General features: G+C 37.2%; 1 protein-coding gene across 6 annotated transcripts in view; it reads left to right on the top strand.

Moving 5' to 3' along the window:
- LOC150110589 (TBC1 domain family member 19) overlaps positions 1 to 14,394 on the top strand; it is a 476,985-nt gene that overhangs the window by 67,566 nt on the left and 395,025 nt on the right. The gene's annotated exons all lie outside the window — the stretch shown is intronic.

Genomic DNA, 14,394 nt, shown 5'->3' on the forward strand with positions numbered 1-14,394 from the left:
AGGTATTAAAACTGATGGATAATTCCAGATCTTTTGAAAGCTCAGACAGTTTACAAATTCCCATCATTCTCCAAAACAGTTATGATGGCAAATTATTCTTGTACATCCTCAGCACTAACCACTTATAATGCCTTAAAACATGTGCAGTAAAAGCTACTTTAATGAAACCAGAAAGATTGGTTTCACCCACCAAGCAAAAAATCTCCTTTTCGCTTCCTTATTCATGTGACCTTTGCATAGTTTCTAGGGACCACCTATCAATCTCACATTGCCCATTATTCTATGCAATAATTGCTATTACGCAACATTTGCTAAAATTGTAAGAACATCCCAACAGATTATGTCAATAATGAGGAAGACATTGACATGCAGCAGCAAAGAGGTTATGTATAAAGCTTTGATCAGGCCACATATGGACTACTGTGTATATGAAACCAGTTGATCACAGATTTGGTCAACTGGTTTTCAGAGAGATGAGGCTGTATTGGAGAAGGTCTAGAGAAGGTTTTCAGGTACAAGGAGAGATTGAGGAACGCAACTTACAGAGCCTTGTTAATAGAAGAAAAGGAGGGAATATGATTGAGACATATAAGGTGGTGAGAGATTGTTACCAGATTAATGTGGGGAAGATATTTCATAGAGGAGGCAAGGGTACGACTAGAGGCCATTCATGGAAGTTGTATAAGGAGGATGTAAGCAGGGAAGAAGTGAAAAGAAGGTTCTTTACATGGAAAGTGATTGGTGAGTGCAGAAACTGTGAATAGGTTCAAAGCATGGCTTAACGATCTGTTGGCATGAGAGAATATAAACCTCCCATGATAAGTCTTTTTGACTGCATGGAGGACAGATATCAATAATAGTAAATAATTCCCTTGTGTCTATATCACAGGTTCCTCTCATCAATGGACCCATATATACAGTGTCTTATATAGTGGAATTATTGCCTTCTTATCCATACATGTCAGTGTTCTTCATATGATAGCAGCAATTTTCTGGGTAACCTTTACCACTTTCACAATGTATCCCCTGAACTTCAGTTGCTTATATACTAAGATCCCTTGCCTCATTCACCTTCTGAAACAAAGTTCATCCAATATGATAAACCTCATTCCATCTTCTATGTCCAGATTGCATAACTTTAGACTAAGTGACACTAATATGACTCCTCATTCCTCAGCTCACAAAGCACCAAACTATTCAAATCATTTTGTAAGAACAACATATTAGAACTTCCATACATTGCTCTTCCTAATTTAGCATCATCAATAAACAACCTTTCACACTGTGAACTATTTCATTAATATACAAGTTAAACAGTAGTTGTCTCAAAACAGAACCCACTTGTCACCTTCCTTTTTCAGGACACTAAACCTAAATACAAATTACTAACTTCTGTCAGTCAGCCATTCCTGTAACCAAGCTACCAAATTACTATCCATTTCATCTCCCTATCTTGCTCTGTTTCCACAGTAGTTTATTATGTAATACTCAGTCAAATGCTTTAGTAATATCCAGATAAATCACTGTATAGGCATCTCCTCTGTCCAATACATTAGTCACCCCATTATAAAATGTAAGCAGATTATTAAAGCACAACCTCCTCTTAACAATCCCACACTGCTTTCTTGAAAGATTCCCATTCTCATCAATACAAGTTTGTATTCTGTTTCTAACCAGTTCGTTAAACATTTTCACCACTACACTTGATATACATATTAGTTTGGCCACTACTGGCTTGGATTCTCCTTTTACAAGTGACACTATTTTTTCTTTTGTTCACTCTTCTGGGACTGCTCCTGTTGCCAGACATTCTGTTGAATGACCAAGTCAAAGGCACTGCTAGCTCTTTTGCACTTACGTATAATATACATGGTGATTGCACGCGTGTGTGTGTGTAACTCAGTGGAAATGACGTGTGCATCCAAGGTGCTAAACCACTGAAGAAAGAGCGTCCTAAGTTCGATTCTAATCATCGACTAGAAAAAGTTTTTGCCAGCCTGGTTGGCCAAGTGGTTAGCATATCCACTCTCCAGCCAAAAGGCTGTGGGTTCAAATACTGCTGTGGGCATGGATGTTTGTAATTGTCTGTGAAAATAGTGGTGGTGGTGGTGAGTGGTAGATGGCATTGTTGTGGGTGGATTGGAGTGGAGGAGATAGAGAGTTGTAGGTTAGGTACCCTCCCTCGGTAAGTCTTTGGACTCCCTTGAGGTGTCACGTAATAATAATAATAGTAATATTCTATCCAGTCTCACAGCCTTATTGCTATTAAGGTTACTTAATATTACAAAAACACTTGCCATTTTTGAACTGTTAGTGTGCTATCCTCCCCCCCCCCCCCATTGTTATTATCCAACATAAAATGCACCAACAAAATACCCAATCATTTCTACCATATTTTCATCAGATGTGATTCGTGTTCCACCTCCAGCAGTTAAAGTCAATCTTCCATATTCACCATTTCTTCTACTAGGATAATTGTAGATTCTCTAGTTATTGCTTCAGCAAATCTTCTGTATAGCAATTTCTTTTTCGTCACTACATTTGTCATCTTCCTGGCCTGCACCTTGTATTCCTCATGTGCTTAGTGGGGAAGGGTATCCTGTTCTTTATATCTCTCCATAATGTCCTCTTTCTTAGATGCTGCAGCATAATTCTATGACTCATCCATTTTATCCTTACTTTATTTATCTTCCTAACCTTAGGCAACATGTAATAGAGGGAACAAGAAGTTCAAGAGGTTTGGATTTGGTCATAGCATCAGAAGAGTTGATAATAACTGAGATGACATCTCTCCCACCAGTTGGAGAGAGTGACCATGTGGTTTTGACTTGGAAGATGAATTGACATGCAGGAGTATCAGAGAGACAGGGAACATATGGGAAATTATAAAGCAGGTGATTATAATAGTCTTAGACATCAACATGGGGAAGTTTCATGGAGGGAGGAATTCAAAGGCAGGGATATCATTAGTGCTTGGGAAATTCTGAAGGAATATTTGTTAGCAGCAATAGTAAGCTGTATTCCACAAGTGAAGAAGAGGACACAATTTGTTGTAAAGTGGATGACAAACAGTATTAAACAGGAACTGCATCTGATAAAGAGGCTATGGAAGAGATATAAGGAGACAGATGAAGAGTAGATGCATGAAGATATAAGACACAGGCCAGGAGAGTGACTAGCACAGTAAGGAAGGCAAAACTGGAATATGAGAAGAGATTTGCCCTAAGATCCAAAGAAAATCCTAGGTAATTTTTTAGCTATGTGGCCAGTAGGAGGAGAAGAAATGATTGTGGAAGAATGACATTGTGGGATAAAAATGGGAATAGAGTGACTGATGCAGAGGACATAGTGGCATTGTTCAATGAACATTTTATTGATGTTTTTCATCCTGGAGGAGTAAATTTAATACTAGAGGGATAGGGCAGGTTTAAGGTTTAGAGGTGCAGGAGGAGAGAGTGTTTCAAATGCTGAGTACCCTGGATATCAGTAAAGCTGTGGGACTGGATGGTATTTCACCACGAGTTTTGAGAGAATGTGCTAAGAACTGACAGCTCCTTTGACCTGACTTTTTAATGAAAGTCTGGCTGCAGGAAAAGTGCCCATGGAATGGAAAGAAGGTAAGATAGTGCCATTGCATAAGGGCGGTAGTAGACTGGAAGTGTCTAATTATAGGTCAGTTTGTGTGTCATCAGTAGTTATTAAGATCTTGGAGAAATCAGTTAGGTACCGTATACAACATTGGGCAGATGAGGGTAATGTTATCTTTGAGAGTCAACATGGATTTGTGAAGAGGTGCTCTTGTTTTAGTAATATGCTAGCCTTTTATGATAAAGTTACAAGAGCAGTAGATGAGGGAAAGTCATATACTACCATTTTCTTGGATTTAGCAAAGGCATTACAGGATGCCACATGATAAGCTGATATTTAAGTTGCAGCACATGGGTTTGGATGTCAGATTGGTCAGCTAGATTCAGGATTGGTTGTCTGATAGGTATCAGAGAGTTGTGTATGGTGGGGCAGTTTCAAGGCAGCAGAGGGTTACAAGTGGGGTCCCACAGGGCTCAGTGGGACCTATATTGTTTAACCTTTATATCAATGACATTGTCAGTGGATTGCAGCAGGATATTCAGTTGTTTGCGGTTGATGTGAACCTGGGAAGGTTTATTAGTAATAGTGCAGATATGGTAGTCCTGCAAGAGGATTTTAATAAGCTACATAGATGGGAAAATGAATGGGAGTGTCGGTTTAATGCAGCAAAATGTAAGGTCTTGAGGTTTGGGACACATCGATGGGACGCTGCATACTCTATTGGAGGAGCTATACTGGAGGAAGTAGGGGAGACAAGAGATCTGAGGTTGATGATTGATAGAAACCTGAAATTCAGGGGACATATTGTAAAGGTGATGAAGGTAACACAGAGGATTTCTGCAATAATCAGAAGGATGCTGACCTGCAGAGATAAAAGAGTTATCATTCCATTGTATAAGACCCTGATCAGACCACATTTAGACTATTGTTCTCAGATTTGGTCCCCAGGATTTGAAGGGGATAAATTAACTGTGGAAATGGTACAAAGGCAGATAACAAAGACAGTTTCAGGACTGTACAATGTTAGTTATGAGGATCACCTGAGGGAATGTGGACTGCAGAGTTTGGTGGATAGAAGATGGAGAGGTGATGTGATTGAGACTTTTAAACTGTTGATAGGTGGTTACAGGGTTGACACTGGGGAGTTCTTTTGCTTGGTTGAATAGCGGGAAGGAGTGATGACAAGGGGCCATCTCTGGAAGTTACGAAAGGAAACTGTGAGCAGGAAGGTGAGGAGTGGTTTCTTTGTATGGAGGGTGGTTAAACCGTGGAATGTATTGCCTGATAGAGTGGTGAGAGCGAGAACAGTCAATGTGTTTAAGGAGTGGTATGATAGACTCTGTGTTTCCTAGGACGGACTTCCCACGATGAGTCTTGATAGACTTGTGTTTCCTAGTAGGGACCTCCCGCGATGAGTCTTTTTACTCCTTGGAGACCTAAATAATAATAATAATAATAACCTTATGAATAGAATCTGACAATTCCATAAGTAACTGATTCCAGACCAAATCCCAGGCATTGCTGATTTCTCTCCCTTTGAACTGATCAAGCCAACTCACATCACCAGTCTCTTTCCTTAATTTATCATAGTTCCCGTCCACACATCTCTCTTTTGTGAATCATGTACCTACCTAGCCATTCAGTCCTTCAAAACCATGTGATCACCATCACTAACTGCATCATGGTGACATTTTTTATTATGCTACCAGTTGGTGATGGTGATTTTATTTAATTTAATTATATTTAATATCATGCTCGATTTCTATACTTTGCAAATATCAGGAATGTTTTTAAGAATTATGCTTGAATAAGCAGGTAGTCACTCTCATTCAGATGGAGAATGGCAGAGAATTGGTCATTAAATTCCATTCTTTTTAATGCTGATTTGCTTATTGTAATTTTGAAAATAACAAAATAATCTTAGCACAATATGTAAATTAGATGTTTAGCTTTCATATGGATGTTATCCAAATTTAAATGCACATTATTATAGAGACAATAATGAGAGATGGAGCATAGATTTCATATGCAATCTTAATAATTTTTAATTTTGGCAGTTGCTGATTCTTTTTTGTAATAATGGCATGAGCAATAGATGAGCCACCATTCAGTATCGACTGTACATGTTGCTGGAGGTTTTTGAATTTGCATATGTGACAACTTTTAAATTCTTTATAAGTGTCAAATGTTCTATTAATTTTGGAGAGCTCGCTAATTTTATTATCCTCTTCCTCCTCAACAGCTTAATGGGCCATTTATGTAACTAATGCTGCCATTGCCAGGTTTCTATACTTCTTTCTGTCATAGGGCTGCATCTGATGTAAATTGTTCATCCAGCTGTCTTAGGTCTTTCAGACCACATCTATCCATCATGCTGGATGAACAATTTACATAAGATGTAGCCTATGACAAAAAGAGGTGTAGAAATCTTGTCAGTTTTATTTGTAAGAGCACTGGTTTGATTAATTGACAACTCAATTCTCTTACTTCTTAATAAGTGATAGAATGTTGGGTGTTTGAAACAAGTTTCATCGTTTCTTATCAAGTCTGGTGTTTTGATTGTAAGATGTCCAAAAAATTTCTCAGTACTTTTCTTTCAAATGTGATACATGTTCTTGTTGACTGTTTCATAAATATAAGTTAATGTTGGTCATGAATAGCTTATACAGAGATTTTCTTTTGTTTAATATACTAGATTTTGAGAGTGAAAAAATTGTAAAAATATCATTTGGTCTTCTCAGTTCTCTTCTCTAACTCGTGATGCATATCATTGTAACTGTTGACTCCTAGATAGTTGAAATGATTCACATGCTCAAAGATATAATTATTAACAACCAAGTTGGATTGGTCTGGATATGTCTTTGAAATGCTCATAGTCTTCTCATGGTTTATGATAAAATCCAGTTACTTGGCTTAAATAAATAAGATGTAGTTTGTATATATGATGCTATTCCCATTTATTTCCATTATCCTTTGTTCATTTAGGTCTCCATTGACTTTTTCCAATGCTAGATTGAAGGGAAAGCATCTTTTTGGTGAAGTCCAGATTTTATTTTAAAACTTGATGAATATTCCTGTAGGAAATGTACCTAGTAGAGAAATGCTATATGGCAGTTACGTAGTTATATCATATTGTATATTTTTTTGATATTCTAAAAAAAGTCATTTTGCATTCTATAGTGTGTTTTGATGTATATTGTCATATGCTTGCGTATCATCCACAAATACTAGATGTAATTATCTAATTCATAATGTTTTTGTAACAACTGAAGTGTGAAAATATGATCATTTATTGGCATTTTCTTGCAGAAGCCACACAAATAGTCTCTGATTGAATTATATGAGGCAGATTCCAAAAGTTTCTGGCCTGACATACAAAATTTCCACCAATTTTAAAATGCCATGCGTGACAGATAGCACCATCTGTGGGGAGCTCAGTGTACCTGTTTTAACTCTCTACCTGCATCATTCAGTTAGAGGCACTCATTTGCCTAACACATGGCACGGTACATGGCTGTAATGTTAAAATTGAGTACCTTGCAGTGATAAAGATTATCACCAAAGAAGAGCTTTATCCAAGTGCTATCAAACAGCAATCGGATAGTGTTTATGGGGAAGCTTCTCCTTCATATTCCACCATGAAGGAATGGGTAAACAGTTTGACCTGAAGAGAGAGCATCGAAGGTGATCCTCGTGATGGTTGGCCTTCAGCTTGTGGAAGTGATGACTGATGAAAATGTCTTTCTTGTTGAGGAGAAACTGCTCAATGACAGACTGCTGAAGCGCAAAGAAACCTCAGCAAGGTTGTGACTTCCTATAACAATATCTTTTGCATCATTCACGAGAAGCTTTTCATGACGAAGTGCAAGGCGAGTGCCCCAACTTCTCTTTTCAATTCAAAAGTAACATTGTGTGACCTGTTTCTGCCAGTTTTTAGAGCTTTGCCAAGGGAATCAGAGAGAAGTTCTGGAATCCTTTGTCACTGGGGATGAATCCATGCTCCTTCATTATGATCCTCTTTCCAAAAGAGAATCCATGAAGTGGTGCAAAGCATCACCAAGAAAAGCCAAGATCACTCAGTCCACCAAGAAGATCATGGCAACAATCTTTTGGGATTGCTGGGAATTCTCTTGATAGACTTCAAGGAAAGGAATACCACCGTGAATGCAGAATATTCTGCTTCACTTCTGCACAAAGTGCACAACGCCATAAAGGAGAAGAAATGAGGAATGCTGAGTCATCGTGTTTGCCTGCTTTACAATGCTCCAGTTCATATGGCTATTGTTGCAAGGGCTGCACTGAAGGATTGTGGCTTCCAGGAGATTGAACACCCACCCAACAGCCCAGATCTTGCACCCAGTGACTACTACCTCTTCTTGAAACTGAAGAGGAAGACCTATGATGAAGAAAATTTGCAGACAACAATGAGATGAAAGATGCAGTTTTAGGCGATTTTGCAGACAAAAGTACAGATTAGTTTTTCAAGGGCATGGAAATGTTAATTAAAAGATGTGAAAACTGTGTTGAAGTAAAGGGAAATTATGTTGAAGAGTGACATAACTGTTTTCTTTCTATTACCTCTAAAAGTTAATCGGGCTGGAAACTTATGGAACCACCCTTGCATGCATTAATTCTTTACCAAATTAGTGTGTATGATTATAATTTGTAGCAAGTATCCAAGAGGAAGATATTATTATTATTACATAACACCTCCAGGGAGTCCAAAGACTCATCGAGGGAGGGCACCTACTCTACAACTCTAAGTCTCCACCACTCCACTAACCATAACCACCTTCATCATCCACACCAACTCCATCTACTACCGCCTGCCACCACTAGTTTTCACAGACACTCACAAACATCCATGCCCACGGCAGGATTCTAACCCTCAGCCTTTGCTGGAGAGTGGATATGCTAACCACTCAGCCAACCAGGCCTCTGTAGATACTAGTCATCATGGGGTCTCCATTTCCAAACAGAACAAAGTATGGTGTATTTCAGCAAACTGGGATTTCTTTCTTTTTTGCCATGCTAGCTTAATGAGTTTATAATTCTCAGTTGTTAATGGTGTTCCTCCAATTTTAGAAGTTCTGCTGTGAGTTTATTTCCACTGGCTGCTTTTTTTGATTTAATAACATTCATAACTTCTGTTAGAAATGGTTTCTCAGTTCTTCAACATGTCCCTTAGTGTTAAGATTTTATCTAGTGATAATGATGATGATTTGTTTAACAGCTTCTCAAAACACTGTCTGAATTCCTCAGTTTCTTTCTCTTGAGCAATTAAATCTCCTTAGTTATTAAGTCAATATTTGAGTTTTTATCATCTTTAAAGTATCCCACTGCATTCAAAGAACCTTTTTGACATATTTATTTATTTATTTTTCTATTTTTTTTTCTCTGTCAGCCTTGTCATTTGTGAATTGAAGGATTCACAAATGACAACACAAGTAGTATTCATATACAAGTAGTAATATTTTTGATTTGAGTCCATTTGTTTTCCATGTTTCTCTTGAATATAGGAGGGATTGAATATTGTTCTTCCTGCTTTATCTTTTTTTTCATTATAGTGTTTGTATGTTTATATAATTGCACTTTTTTGATATTATATCGATTAGTATTTCTGTTAACATTTCCCATTTGACAAAGTCTTAATATGAAATGTAACCTTGTTCTGTATTGCTGCCTCTATAAGTACAGATGTTTCTTAGACATATCTTGCATCTTTGTTATCATTATATAAGAATGAATATCAGGAGGTTATTGAGAACAGTGAAAGATAACAGTATTTTGGGAAATGTTGTCAGTGTTGCCTAGGTATGACAATGATGAATTAAGACAGAGAGAGCCAGAATCATGAATGGTATCTAGCAGAGCTGTGCGTGCAGTTTGTTCATGTATTTGAGAGAAGAATGGAATTATACAGACCTGACGGATTGCATTTGATTGACTTTGGAGTGAGTGCACTGGAGAAAGTGTTGCTAGAATGAAGTGCATTGTGTGATGCAAGCAAGAGATCAGAATTAGGAGAGTGAAAGATCAGGACTATTGAAGAGACAGAAGTGCTTGGCAATGGAAACAGTAGTAGTAGAGAGAATAAGAATGCAAAAGGAACAGGGAAACGGGGGGGGGAACTTATGGTTACAAGGAAATATGAGATATGGAGAGTAGATGTTCATAGTAGTAGTGAAAATATGCGTGGGGATGATCAGTATAGAAATGGAATAGATTGGGATGTGGTTGGGGAAGTTGAGACTGAGCAGATATGAGTATGTGGTAAGTGGTGATAAAGGTGATTGGGCAAGAGCAGGTGGGGTGGGGAAATCACAACCAACAAGTGCCTGGGGTAGGACTGGTTATAGACCTAAAAGTGAACTGTTGTGTTTATTACAAATGCCAGAAGTATCAGAAATAAGGGAAATGAAATGGTTTCATTGATTAAGTTCGTTCATCCCAAAATCGTTGGCATAAGTGAAGCATAGTTGAATGAAGATGATATCCTGAAGGGAATAGAAATAGTAGGATATGGTGTTTTTCATGAGGATAGAAAGAACAAGAAGGGAGGGGGGTGGATGCTGCTGATGATAGCATGGGAATTATGCCCACATAAGGTAGACATGAAAGAGGAAAATAGTGGTGGTGGTGGTTATGAGGCTGTGAGATGGAGGTGGACAGGAAGACATTTAGTTGGATGTTGCTATAAGCCAGGGAATGTAGAGAATGGTAATGAAGAAATGTGTAAACAACTTGGGTTAGCAAACAAAAGAATGGAAATTATGATGATTAATTTTAATTATGGTGGTATAGAATGAAGAGATAGCATTTGGGAATAAGGAAAATGAATTTGTCGAGTTCTTGAGAGATAACTATCTCAGGCAGCACATAAAGGAGCTTGTGAGAATCGAGAGTTTTAGATATGATAATTTCATCAGAGGATGTAATTGTGAGATGGATTTCACACTTTTCTCCAGTTGGTAAGAGTGATCATGAAGTGATCGCCTGGGCTGTGGTTAGTCATTTGCAGACTTCTGTGAGGAAATGATATATTTTGAAGTAAAGGTTAATATTTATGACATGCTTAGGAGACATCTTGGAGCTATAGCTTTGGAATGAGAAGTTGAGTGGTAAGGAAATAAATGCTACTTGGGAACCGACAAAGAAATACATAACTCGTCAATGTGCGAATGAATTCAAAAGTTCAAAAGGCTGAATAAGGTAGGTGTAAAATGGATTAATCAGGAGCTTAAGCATGAAATCTGGAAGATGAAGAAGAAGACACTTTGGAGGGAGTACAAGATGAATAATGGTAATAATCAGTTACATGAAGAGCATCAAGAACAAGCCAGAAGTTTGCTTCGTTAGTAAGGACAACAAAAGTGCAGTAAGTGCAGAAATTAGTAAATCAGGTGAAGAAATACCATAGAGAGTTTTTTAGATATGTTGCAACTAGAAGGAAAAATGATTATGGTAAGATGATGTTAATGGATGAAAATGATAGAATGGTAACTGCTGCAGAAGACATTGTTGAGATATTCAGTGATCAATTTATAAGGGTGTGACATCCTCATCATGGTGAAATCTTGAGAAACTTAGATGTAGAGGACATAGGAAAGCATCCCTTAATTGTAACTGAGAAGGAGTATTTCAAGAAATAAGTAACCTTGATATCAATATGGTGATAGGATTTGATGACATATCACCACATGTCTTAAGGGAATTCATTTTAGAAATTATGGACTTTACACCTGTGTTGTAAGTAACTATTTTAATTTCCTGACATTTCGACCTTCATATTAAGGTCATCATCTAGAGTATATACAGGGACCAGCTGAGTTACATTTCACACAGTGAGCTAAAGAAACAATGATTTGATCACCGGTTATTCTATTGGCATGACCTCTAGTGAAAAAAAAAATACAGATAGAATTACAAATTAATTAATTATTTAGGAACTACATCAAAGCTAAATTCTATTTAACATAACATGAGAGAAACATTGTTTCTTATAGATAGTTTTCTTACAGTAACAATGATGTTCTATTTTTAACATTATAATTGTTATATTAGATTTAGGATTCTGGATTATCTACAGTCCTATTTATAGTCAACTCTTAGGGAGAAAGGTTCCGTGGGTAGAATATGAGCTTTCCATATGCTTGGGATTTTTAGACCATCATTATTGTTCAGATTGGGGTGGTTGATAAGAATCTCACAGTCTTCCTTAAATTTGCATTCATACCATGTTTTGGTGTGATGTAACGACCGGTGCTTTTCCAGTCAATTCTATGTAAAGTGCTCAGGGCATGATCAGAAAGGCCAGCTTCACCACAGTTATTATATTTAATGTGTCGTTTATGTTCCTTTTGTCTGATAGGAATTGTGCGTCCTGTTTCCCTTATATATGGTATATTACAGGTGCAGTAAATATGGTATACTCCAGGGTGGGCCAGCGGAGGGAGTGGGTCTTTGGATGAGTTGAGTAAGCTTTTTAATTTTGCAGGAGGTTTAAAGGTGACTTTGAGGTTCTATTTCTGTAATATTCTGTTTATTTTATCTGATGTCCCTTTAATGTAAGAAATGGTTATAGTTTTATTGTAGTCTAGTTTATCGTTGTTTTTTTATTGAGGTCTTGTAGAGAATTTTATTAATAGTGTTTTGGCTGAACCATTTTTTATCAAAGTATTACTGATAACTTTAAATTCGTCTTTCAGTGCTTGTTCATTGGAGCAGATCTTCAAAGCCCTATTTTTTAGAGTATTAATGACACCTAGTTTTTGTGTTGGGCGGTGGTGGTAGTAGGAGTTTATGCGTATATATTGGCCAGTTTGTGTCGGTTTCCATTAAACAGTGAAGGAAAGACTGCCAGAAGGAAAACGTGTGACAAGTGTATCTAGAAACAGAATTGTGTTCTATTTTTCAATCTCAGTTGTGAACTGTATGCGTTTGTGTTGTTTGTTTAGGTGGCTAAGGAAAGTGTCTAGTGTCTGGCAGCCATGGGGCCAGATCATGAAAACATCGTTGACGTATCTGAGCCAGACTTTGGGTTTTAAAGGAGAGGAATCTAGAGCATGTTGCTCAAAATGTCCCATATAAAAGTTAGCAATGGGGGGGGATAATGGCGAGCCCATGGCTGTACCTTCTTTTTTGTAGGTTGAAAGTGTTTTGCTATACGAAATAACCAGACCGTAATACACGCGCAAAGAGTGCCATGATATCTGGAGGGAATTTTTTCTGTAAAAGAAGGATTGTGTCATTGATTGGGACATTCGTAAAGAGGGCAGAGACATCAAAACTGACTAATAAATCATCTTTTTGTAATGTAGTGTCTTTGATTATGTTTATGAAGTGTTGTGTGTTTCTGATATAGGAAGGGGAATGACCTATAAACTCCTTGAGTGTCGCCACTAATTTCTTGGCTAGGTGATAATTCGTGCTGTCTGTACCTTCTATTATTGGCTGGAGTGGTGTGTTTTGTTTGTGTATCTTCAGTAGACTGTAAATTCTGGGGAACGAGCATAGTGCGGAAGTGATTTTTTGACTGTATCTTTGGACTATGTAGTAATTGATTAAGTAGTTTTTCTGTTTTCTTTTTTTTCTATTGGTTGGGTCGTAGTTAGCAAGTTGGTATGTACTATTGTTGAAACTAGCAGATTCATTTTTTTCTCAATAAGTGGTTTGGTTTAGAATAACAGTGGCACTTCCTTTATCGGCTCTAGTTATTACGATGTTCGGATTTGATTTTAATGATTTCACCACTGTTAATTTGTGTTTCGTTAAGTTGCTTGTTATTGTTTTCTTATGATTTATATTTAAAATGTTGGCAGTTTCTAAACATATTTTATCTGCTATGTTATTTGGGATGAATATTAAGTCTCTTTCAATATTATAAATAAAATCCAGTTTGTTTATCGATCTGGGTGCTACGGCAAATTTTAGACCTTTGCTGAGTAGCGAGAGTTCATCTTTGTTTAAGGTGTGGTTGGATAGGTTAACTATGTTACTGTTACCTGCAGGCGATTGGTGGCTTCTGTTGTTTCTTGCTTCTGGTTGGTTGTTAACATTCACTGTGAAGAAATTCAAATATGTTCATTGGTTTTGTCTATCTTTTAGCCTAAGAAATTTGGATATGAGATTTTCTTTCTTAGTCTGAAGGGATATGGTTTGTTGTGTTGTCCGTAATCTTTTCGAGGATAATCCAAATATCTGCGTTCAAGTAACTTGAAAGTTCAGATTTTATAATTTGCACCTGGTTTTGAGTTATGGCCAATTTTTTTTCTCATTGCTTGGGTCTGTTCTCTGAGTAACGCTTTCTCCATGCAGTGGTATATTCGTTGCGCCTTTGTTGAGGTAAATTTTCTCTTTAGTTTGATGCAATTCGGACTGATATTGCTGTCCCTACAACATTTTAAAAATGCCAGTCAATTGATCAAACCAGAAACATGAATCTTCAACTTACCGTATTGATTGCATCGTTTGTGGGTTGAATCTCCATGAATTATCAGAATCCTTTCTTTTAATATTACAGTAATCAGCATTCATTTTAGAAATTATGGACTTACAAAACAGAATTAACAAAATTCTCTACAAGACCTCAATAAAAAACCAAAGATAAACCAGACTACAATAAAATTATAACCATTCTTTACATTAAAGGGACATTAGATAAAATAAGCAGAATACTACAGAAATACAACCTCAAAGCCACCTTTAAACCTCCTGCAAAATTAAAAAGCTTACTCAACTCATCCAAAGACCCACTCCCTCCGCTGGCCCACTCTGGAGTATACCATATTTACTGCACCTGTAATC

This window comes from Typopeltis vanoorti, chromosome 1, assembly GCF_054136105.1.
Source record: "Typopeltis vanoorti isolate ZY-2024b chromosome 1, IOZ_Tvanoo_1.0, whole genome shotgun sequence".
NCBI lineage: Eukaryota > Metazoa > Arthropoda > Arachnida > Uropygi > Thelyphonidae > Typopeltis > Typopeltis vanoorti.